Genomic DNA, 7,283 nt, shown 5'->3' on the forward strand with positions numbered 1-7,283 from the left:
AGAGGGCGGCGGGGAGCGAGGAGGCGGAGCCTGGGGCCGGGAGGCGGCGGTCGCGGCCCGGGTTCCTGCCGGTCCGCCCGGGGTTCCGGTCCATGGACCGCCGGGGCGCCGAGCTGCTGCCGGCGGAGGAGCTACCTCTGTGAGGTAAGAGTCACCGCCTCCGTGCGCGCCGGGGTCACGACGCAGGGGCGGCTCGGAGCAGCCTGGGAGATGTAGTCCTTGGACCGTCCCCGCTAGAGGCTGCACAGCCCGCCGGGACCCCCGCCGCCGCGCCCGCCGCTGCCGGGCCGGCGCCCTCCCGTTTCCTTCCTCCAGGGGCCAAAAAATGTCCTTCGGGCCGCTGTCCGGGAAGCGGCAGCATGTGGCGCTCCGCTGTCAGTAGCAACCAGGTCAGCGCCCCTTCTCCGCGTCTTGCCCCCTCAGCTCTCGCGCTCAGGTGGGACCGAGCCAGGTGAGGGGAGGTGGCTTGGAGGGCCGGTTTCTGGGCCGGGTCCAGCACGCCGGGCCGCGGCGGCCGGAGGTCGGGCGCGCTGGTCAGCCTCGGCCGCGTCAGAGCCCATCTTCGGGGAGGGACCGGGTGACTTAGTGCCGGGGCTGCTCCGGAGGGGCGGGTGGGTAACGCGACCGTTCTCACCGGTGCCTGTGTGTGTGTGTGTGTGTGTGTGTGTGTGTGTGTGTGTGTGTGTGTGTGTGTGTGTGTGTGTGTGTGTGTGCCTGTGTGTATGTGTGCGTGCTTCTGTGTGTGTGTGTGCGCGCCCCGTGTGTGTGCCTGTGTGTGTGCGCGCGCCTCTGTGTGTGTGTGCCCGTATGTGTGTCTGTGTGTGTGCCTGTGTGTGTGTGCGCGCCCCTGTGTGTGCGCCCGTGTGTGTGTGCGCGCCTCTGTGCGTGTGCCTGTATGTGTGTGTCTGTGTGTGTGGACGTGGGAGTGGGACGAGGGGACCACTCTGCCTGTCCAGGAACCTTCTCAGAGGTGCTGTCGCCCAGCCTTCCAGGGCTTGCCCGCAGCCCCCCAAAAGGAACGCGTTGGTGAATCAACAGCCCTTGCTTGCTCAGCTGTGGGTTGTCAGGGACGTCTCCTTCTGCAGCTGGTCACCGTTAACCATTTCTAGTCTCCTTGACACTTCTAAGCAGGTGGATCCGGGGCGAGGGATCAAAAAAAGGGGAGAAGTCACAAATCAGCCCTCTGTCTTCTCTGACGCCCCCGGAGGGATAGCTTTGAGGGAGGAAGGAGCTGTTGTTGACTTAAACACATGCGTAATTTGGACGACCTGTGGCGTTATTTGGTGCTGTGATTGGTGGGGTGTTTGGTAGTTTTCCATTGGTTATGCTTACATTTTGCTACAAATGTTTGCTGTTTCTTTAAATGAAAATGTGAGATTTTTGAACCTGGAATCAGGCCTGTAAATCCCAGACTTGGGAAACTGAGACAGAAGGATTACCTGGAGGTCGAAGCAGCCTGGTCTGTATAATGAATTCCAGAGCAGTCTGGACTACGGTCTTTAAAAAACAAACAAACCTTCAGCAATCCTATAATGCCAGCCCTGGAGAGGTGGAGGCAGGAGGATCAGGAGTTTAAGGTCATTCGCCACTACTAGTGAGTTCAAGTCTGTCTCAAGAGAACAAACAAAAAAAGTGCATGTGAATGCAGATCTGGGAGGTTCTTCACAAGTTCAAAACCAGCCTGGATTACAGAGAGAGCCCCTGTCTTAAACAATAACCATCAAACCCACCTTTGTTTAGTTTTTCTTTGGCAAGGGCTGTATCTGCAGCACAAGGATGACTCAACCTCGAGATCCTCCTGTCTAGGCCTCCCTAGTTTTTGAATTATAGGCATGGCCCACCACACCCAGATCCAACGTGTTTTCAAAATTCCTGTTTAATGTAGAATTTTGCAATCAGCTCTTATTTGTTTAAATCTATTTTTGCTCGATAAATACATTTGTACTACAACGTATATGGCCCAGATAAATAAATAAATACATACATACATAAAATAAAACACGCCGGGCGGTGGTGGCGCAGCCGGGCGGTGGTGGCGCACGCCTTTAATCCCAGCACTCGGGAGGCAGAGCCAGGCGGATCTCTGTGAGTTCGAGGCCAGCCTGGTCTCCAAAGCGAGTTCCAGGAAAGGCGCAAAGCTACACAGAGAAACCCTGTCTCGAAAAACCAAAAAAAAAAAAAAAAAAAAAAACACTTAAGTTTATTTGGCCTCCAATTTCTGAAATATGCATTTTTATTTTTTATTTATTTATATGAGACATAGTCTCATCATGCAGTCCTGGCCAGCCTGGAATTCACTGTGTAGACTAAGCTGGCCTTGAACTCACAAACATTTGCCTGCCTCTGTCTCCTGGGATTAAAGGCTGTACCCACATACAAGGCTATTTTTATCCTTTTTTGTGTGGTTACATGTATGTGTGCAGAGGCCTGAGGTCAACTTTGGGGGCTTCTTCTATTGTTCTTCACCTTATTGTTTTGAGGCCCATTCTCTCCATGACTCCAGAGCTTGTTGGTGGCCTAAACTAGCTGGCCAGTGAGCTCCGGGGGTCTGCCTCTCCATGTGTGGCATCATCTTCCTGTCCCGTCCCCCCGACCCCCACCTTCCTATGCTAAGATTGCAGGTGCCATAGGCACTCCTGGCTTCTTTGTGGGCAGTAGAGGTCTGAACTCAGGTTTTGTGGTACATATAGGCCCCTAGAAACATGGCATTATGAAGTATTTTAGGGCATTATAATTCGTATCCCTTCTCATGGAAAGAGGAGTAGGCCTACCCTGGGAAGGAAAACAAGCAGTTTAATCAGGGTATCTAATATAAAACGTACTATTTTTGTTTCATGTACTATGTAAGCTTACCTCTATTGTGTGTTTCTCTTTTAAGCAGTTAACCATGTTGGATATAGACGAACACAAAATCCATTTAGCTTTGTGATTTACACTAAAGAGAATTCCAGTTTTTTGTTGTTGTTTTGTATGTTTGTATGTCTGGCCTTGAACATGAACAAAGGGTAATCTTTATCTTGATGTCCCTGCATCTCCCGAAAGCTACCATGACCAGCGTTTCTCTTGTTGGTTTGTTCTCTCTCTCTCTCTCTTTTGGTTTTTTAAGACAGAGTTTCTCTGTAGCTTTGGAGCCTGTCCTGGAACTCACTCTGTAGCCCAGGCTGGTCTCGAACTCACAGAGATCCGCCTGGCTCTGCCTCCCTAGTGCTGGGACTAAAGGTGTGTGCCACGACCGCCCAGCTTCTTCTTTTTTTAATTAAAAAAAATTATTTATTTGTAATGTGTATAAGCATTTTGCCTGCCTGTATATTTGTGCACTACATGCAGGCAGTGTCCCCATAGGCCAGAAGGGCATCGGATCTCCTGCTACTGGGGTCACAGATAGTTGTAAGCTACCATGTGGGTGATGGGAATCAAACCTGGGTCCTCTGGGTGGGCAGCTAGCTCTCTTCACAGCTGAGCCATCTTTCCGGCTTCTTTCTGTTGGCTTGCCGTCACCCCCCCCTCTCCTCCTTTTAAGACAGGATCTTGCTCTATAGCCCTGGATGGCATGTAACTCACTAGGTAGGTAGGACAGGTTGTTTTCCATCTTGCTGAAATGCTCTTGCCTCATTTCCTTAACATTGAGATTATAGGTGTGGTTCTCACTCTGTAGTCTAGGCTGGTCCACATAGCCCACAATGTCCTTTAACGGGTGACAATTCTCATGCCACAGACTTCCAAGTGTTAAGATCTACAGGGGTGATCCATCATACCCTACTTTAGAATTTGAATTTTACCCTAAATATAGTTCTATTGATAACGAGTCCTATTTACATTAGTTTTACTATTTCAAAAATATTATTTATATTTATAAATATAATTTTATTAATTAAATTTATACATTTATTTTACATCCTAGCCGGTTTCCCCTCCCTCCTCTCCTCCCATTCCTGCCCCCTCTTATTTATATTTTTATGGAAAGTCAATTTCCTGTCTGTTTAAAAAAACCCTTACTAGTAGAGAACAAATTCTGTTTTGGGGACTGTGGGTGTACACCAATAATAAGGCTTTATTAAACACGCCCAAGGCCCTGGATTTTTCTCCTTAGCAACATTAAGAGAAAGAGAGAGGGGCTGGAGAGAAGGCTCAGCAGTTAAGAGCACTCTTCTTCCAGAGGACCCCAGGTTCACTTCCCAGCACCTACATGGCAGCTCATAGTTATCTGTAACTCCAGTTCCAGGGTACCTGACATCCTCATGCAGGCAAAACACCAGTGCACATAAATTAAAAGAGAGGGAGAGTGACACCCATTGTGAAGGACAGTAGCTCAGCAGAGACTAGTGCGGTCACTAAGCCCGTTCAGTCCTCTGAACCCACTTGGTGGAAGGAGAGACCTGATTGCTGCACATTCGTCTCTGACTTCCACACTTGAACTGTGGCGCATATGCAGCTCCTCTCCCCAGTTAATAAATGTTTTATAAAAGAGAAAATAGGATTCATTTGTAGGCTAATCTATAAAGCTGGGTGTTGTGGCTCACACCTGTAATCACAGCATTTAGGAAGCTGAGACAGGAGGATTGATGTTCCAGGCCAACCTGGGTTACATATTTAGTTAGTGGTCAGCCTAAGTTACAGAGTGAAACCCTGTCTCAAAACCAAGAAACAAATAACTCAAAAACCTCCAAATCAAAAAAAGAGAGCAATAGATATAGCTGAAAAGTTTTTTTTAAAAAAGTAAAAACTTCATTTTATATTAGTATAGGTCAAAAATCATGATTGATACAATTTATAGAATAAATTATTGCATTTGAAATAGGTCACACATATAGCCTGGTGACACATAGAGAGCCTGGATTTCAATATTGTCTGTCAACTTTGTTTTCTATGGCTCTTGCATTTTCCAGTAAGACTCAAGCTATTTGGAACTACAATTTACTCTTTGATTTTGAAGAAAAAAAGTCATATTTTGTTAGAAACTTGAGCTAGGCATAGTAGCACACTCCTGTGATCTCAGTACTTGGGAGGCTGAAACAGGAGAATTATCATGAATTCAGTCTATTTGTACTGAATGAGTACAAGACCACACCAGCCAGGCCTACACTGTAAGATCCTGTCTCAGAAATCTACAGGGTGAATCTGGTAGAATACTTGCCTGGCATGAACTAAACGATACATTTGATCCTTAGCATCATTTAAAAACAAACAGATTATGCATAATTTTTTTTCCCCAATACCCACCTCAGTAGATAGACAGGAGGGCCAGAAGTTCAGGGTCATCCTCACCACATAGGGAAGTTCAAGGCCTGTCGGTGTGAGAACCTGTCTCCAAAAATGGTTAGAAACTTGTCTGGGCACACGCTGAACCTGAACACCTGAGTTGGATCCTTGGGACCAACATGGTGGGCAGAAAGATCTCTTTCACATTGACTGCCACAGCACTGTCACATGCACGCTGACCCACCACCAAACACAATGCACATGTTTTCATACATGGTTAAATTTGTGGTGAGGTAGTCAGTCAAGGGAGCAACCGCCACGACTGTAAACTTTGTGTTTTTTTGCCCTGTTGCTATAGTTTTATTAGAAATTAATTTACTAAAAATATAAAAAGATTTTCCCTGCTTCAGGGGACAAGAATAAGAATTGACTCTGGGAGATGGTGGCATACCCATTTAATTCCAGCACTCGGGAGGCAGAGGCAGGTGGATCTCTGTGAGTTCCAGGACAGCCAGGGCTACACAGTTAAAAACCTGTCTTGAGGGCTGGAGAGATGGCTCAGTGGTTAAGAGCACTGGCTGCTCTCCCAGAGGACCCGGGTTCAATTCCCAGCACCCACATGGCAGCTCACCACTGTCTCTAACTCCAGTTCCAGGGGATCTGACACCTTCATACCAATGCACATAAAATAAAGTTAAATAAATTAAAAAAAATAAAAAAATAAAAACCTGTCTTGAAAAACCAAAATAAATAAATAGATAGATAGATAGATAAATAAATACTTGGTTATGAACTATTTTAAATATATCCACAAGTTTAGAATAATGTATGATTTAATATTCTTCTATCACACCAGGCTGGCCTTGAACGCACAGAGATCTGCCTGGCTCTGCCTCCCAAGTGCTGGGATTAAAGGCGTGTGCCACCACCGCCCAGCTATCACACTTGTTTTGAACTGTCTGCCAAAAGAGGTAGTAATGGTTTTTCAGAGAAACAGTATAACATATTAAGGTACCCTCCAAAGAACTGTCAATTAATTGCCAAGTTTGGTGGTAAACTGTGGGCTGAACCCTCATTTTCGTCTATGGAAAGTTCTTTGTTAATTCCTTCAGCAGATGTGCCCAGAGAATTCATAATGTAAATGGGTACTATAATAGCAAATTAAACTGTAATTACCCTTTAGGAGGCCTGAAAATGTTTATACTTAGCAAATGAAAAGGTACTCACACATGAAATACCATACAATGATAATGTGGTAGTGTATGGAAAAGTCACTTGAATAGCATAAAAATACAAAGGAACTCACAAGTTGTGGGTTACATGAATTTGGGGCCAGATATTCAAATTTCTAAAGGTCTTATAATATAAAACCCAGAGCCAGATATTGGGGTAACTACTGAGAGATCAGAGAGACAAAGGAACAGGCCACTGCCACGTCTCACCTCTAGGACTCCTCAGCCTGAAAAGCCTTTAGTTCCTGTCTCCTCAAGCCTTATATATACCTTTCTCCAACCAGCCATTAAAGGCATGTGTGCTTCCCAAGTACTGGGATTAAAGGTGCCACCACTGCCTGGCTCTGTTTCTCTCCCAGACTGAATCAATCTCATGTAGTCCAGGGTGGCTTTGAACTCACAGAGATCCAGACAGATTTCTGCCTCCCAAGTGCTAGGATTAAAGGTGTGTGCCACCACTGTCTGGCATCTTTGTTTAATCTAGCGGCTTGTACTGTCCTCTGATCTTCAGGCAAAGTTTATCAGGGCACACAATATATCACCACACTGCCATGTTAAAGAGAATGTCATGAAATGGGATATGGCTCTATCTTATGTAAATCAAGAGGAGAGAGGATCTTGGGTCTGGATTTAGATGAAAAGATGTAAAGACAGTTGACCTCTGTAACTCAAGTTGTAGGTCTGTTACATAACTGGAAAATGTGTTTGTCTGAGGATGTATGAAATAATGAAAAGGCCTTGAATTAATTCAGCAGTGGGAATACAATGGGAAGTAAAACCAAGTACGGTCTGCCTTTGTGAAGTTTACTGATTGGCGGGAGAATCATGATAAATGTTAACTTGGAACTGTGC

General features: G+C 46.1%; 1 protein-coding gene across 5 annotated transcripts in view; it reads left to right on the forward strand.

Annotated features, from left to right (window-relative positions):
* Window positions 1–35: 35 nt before the first annotated feature.
* Window positions 36–7,283, forward strand: part of Cpeb3 (cytoplasmic polyadenylation element binding protein 3) — a 190,201-nt gene continuing 182,953 nt past the window's right edge. For 2 of the 5 annotated variants that reach the window (XM_052712063.1, XM_052712067.1), the window contains exon 1: window positions 181–451. The gene's annotated coding sequence lies outside the window, so the exon portion shown is untranslated. Of the gene's footprint in view, window positions 145–180; window positions 452–7,283 lie in introns of those variants that run through there. The other 3 variants (XM_052712066.1, XM_052712068.1, XM_052712070.1) reach the window with 2 other exon arrangements.

This window comes from Peromyscus californicus, unplaced genomic scaffold (assembly GCF_007827085.1).
Source record: "Peromyscus californicus insignis strain IS unplaced genomic scaffold, ASM782708v3 Scaffold_4__1_contigs__length_199733344, whole genome shotgun sequence".
Taxonomy (NCBI): Eukaryota; Metazoa; Chordata; class Mammalia; order Rodentia; family Cricetidae; genus Peromyscus; species Peromyscus californicus.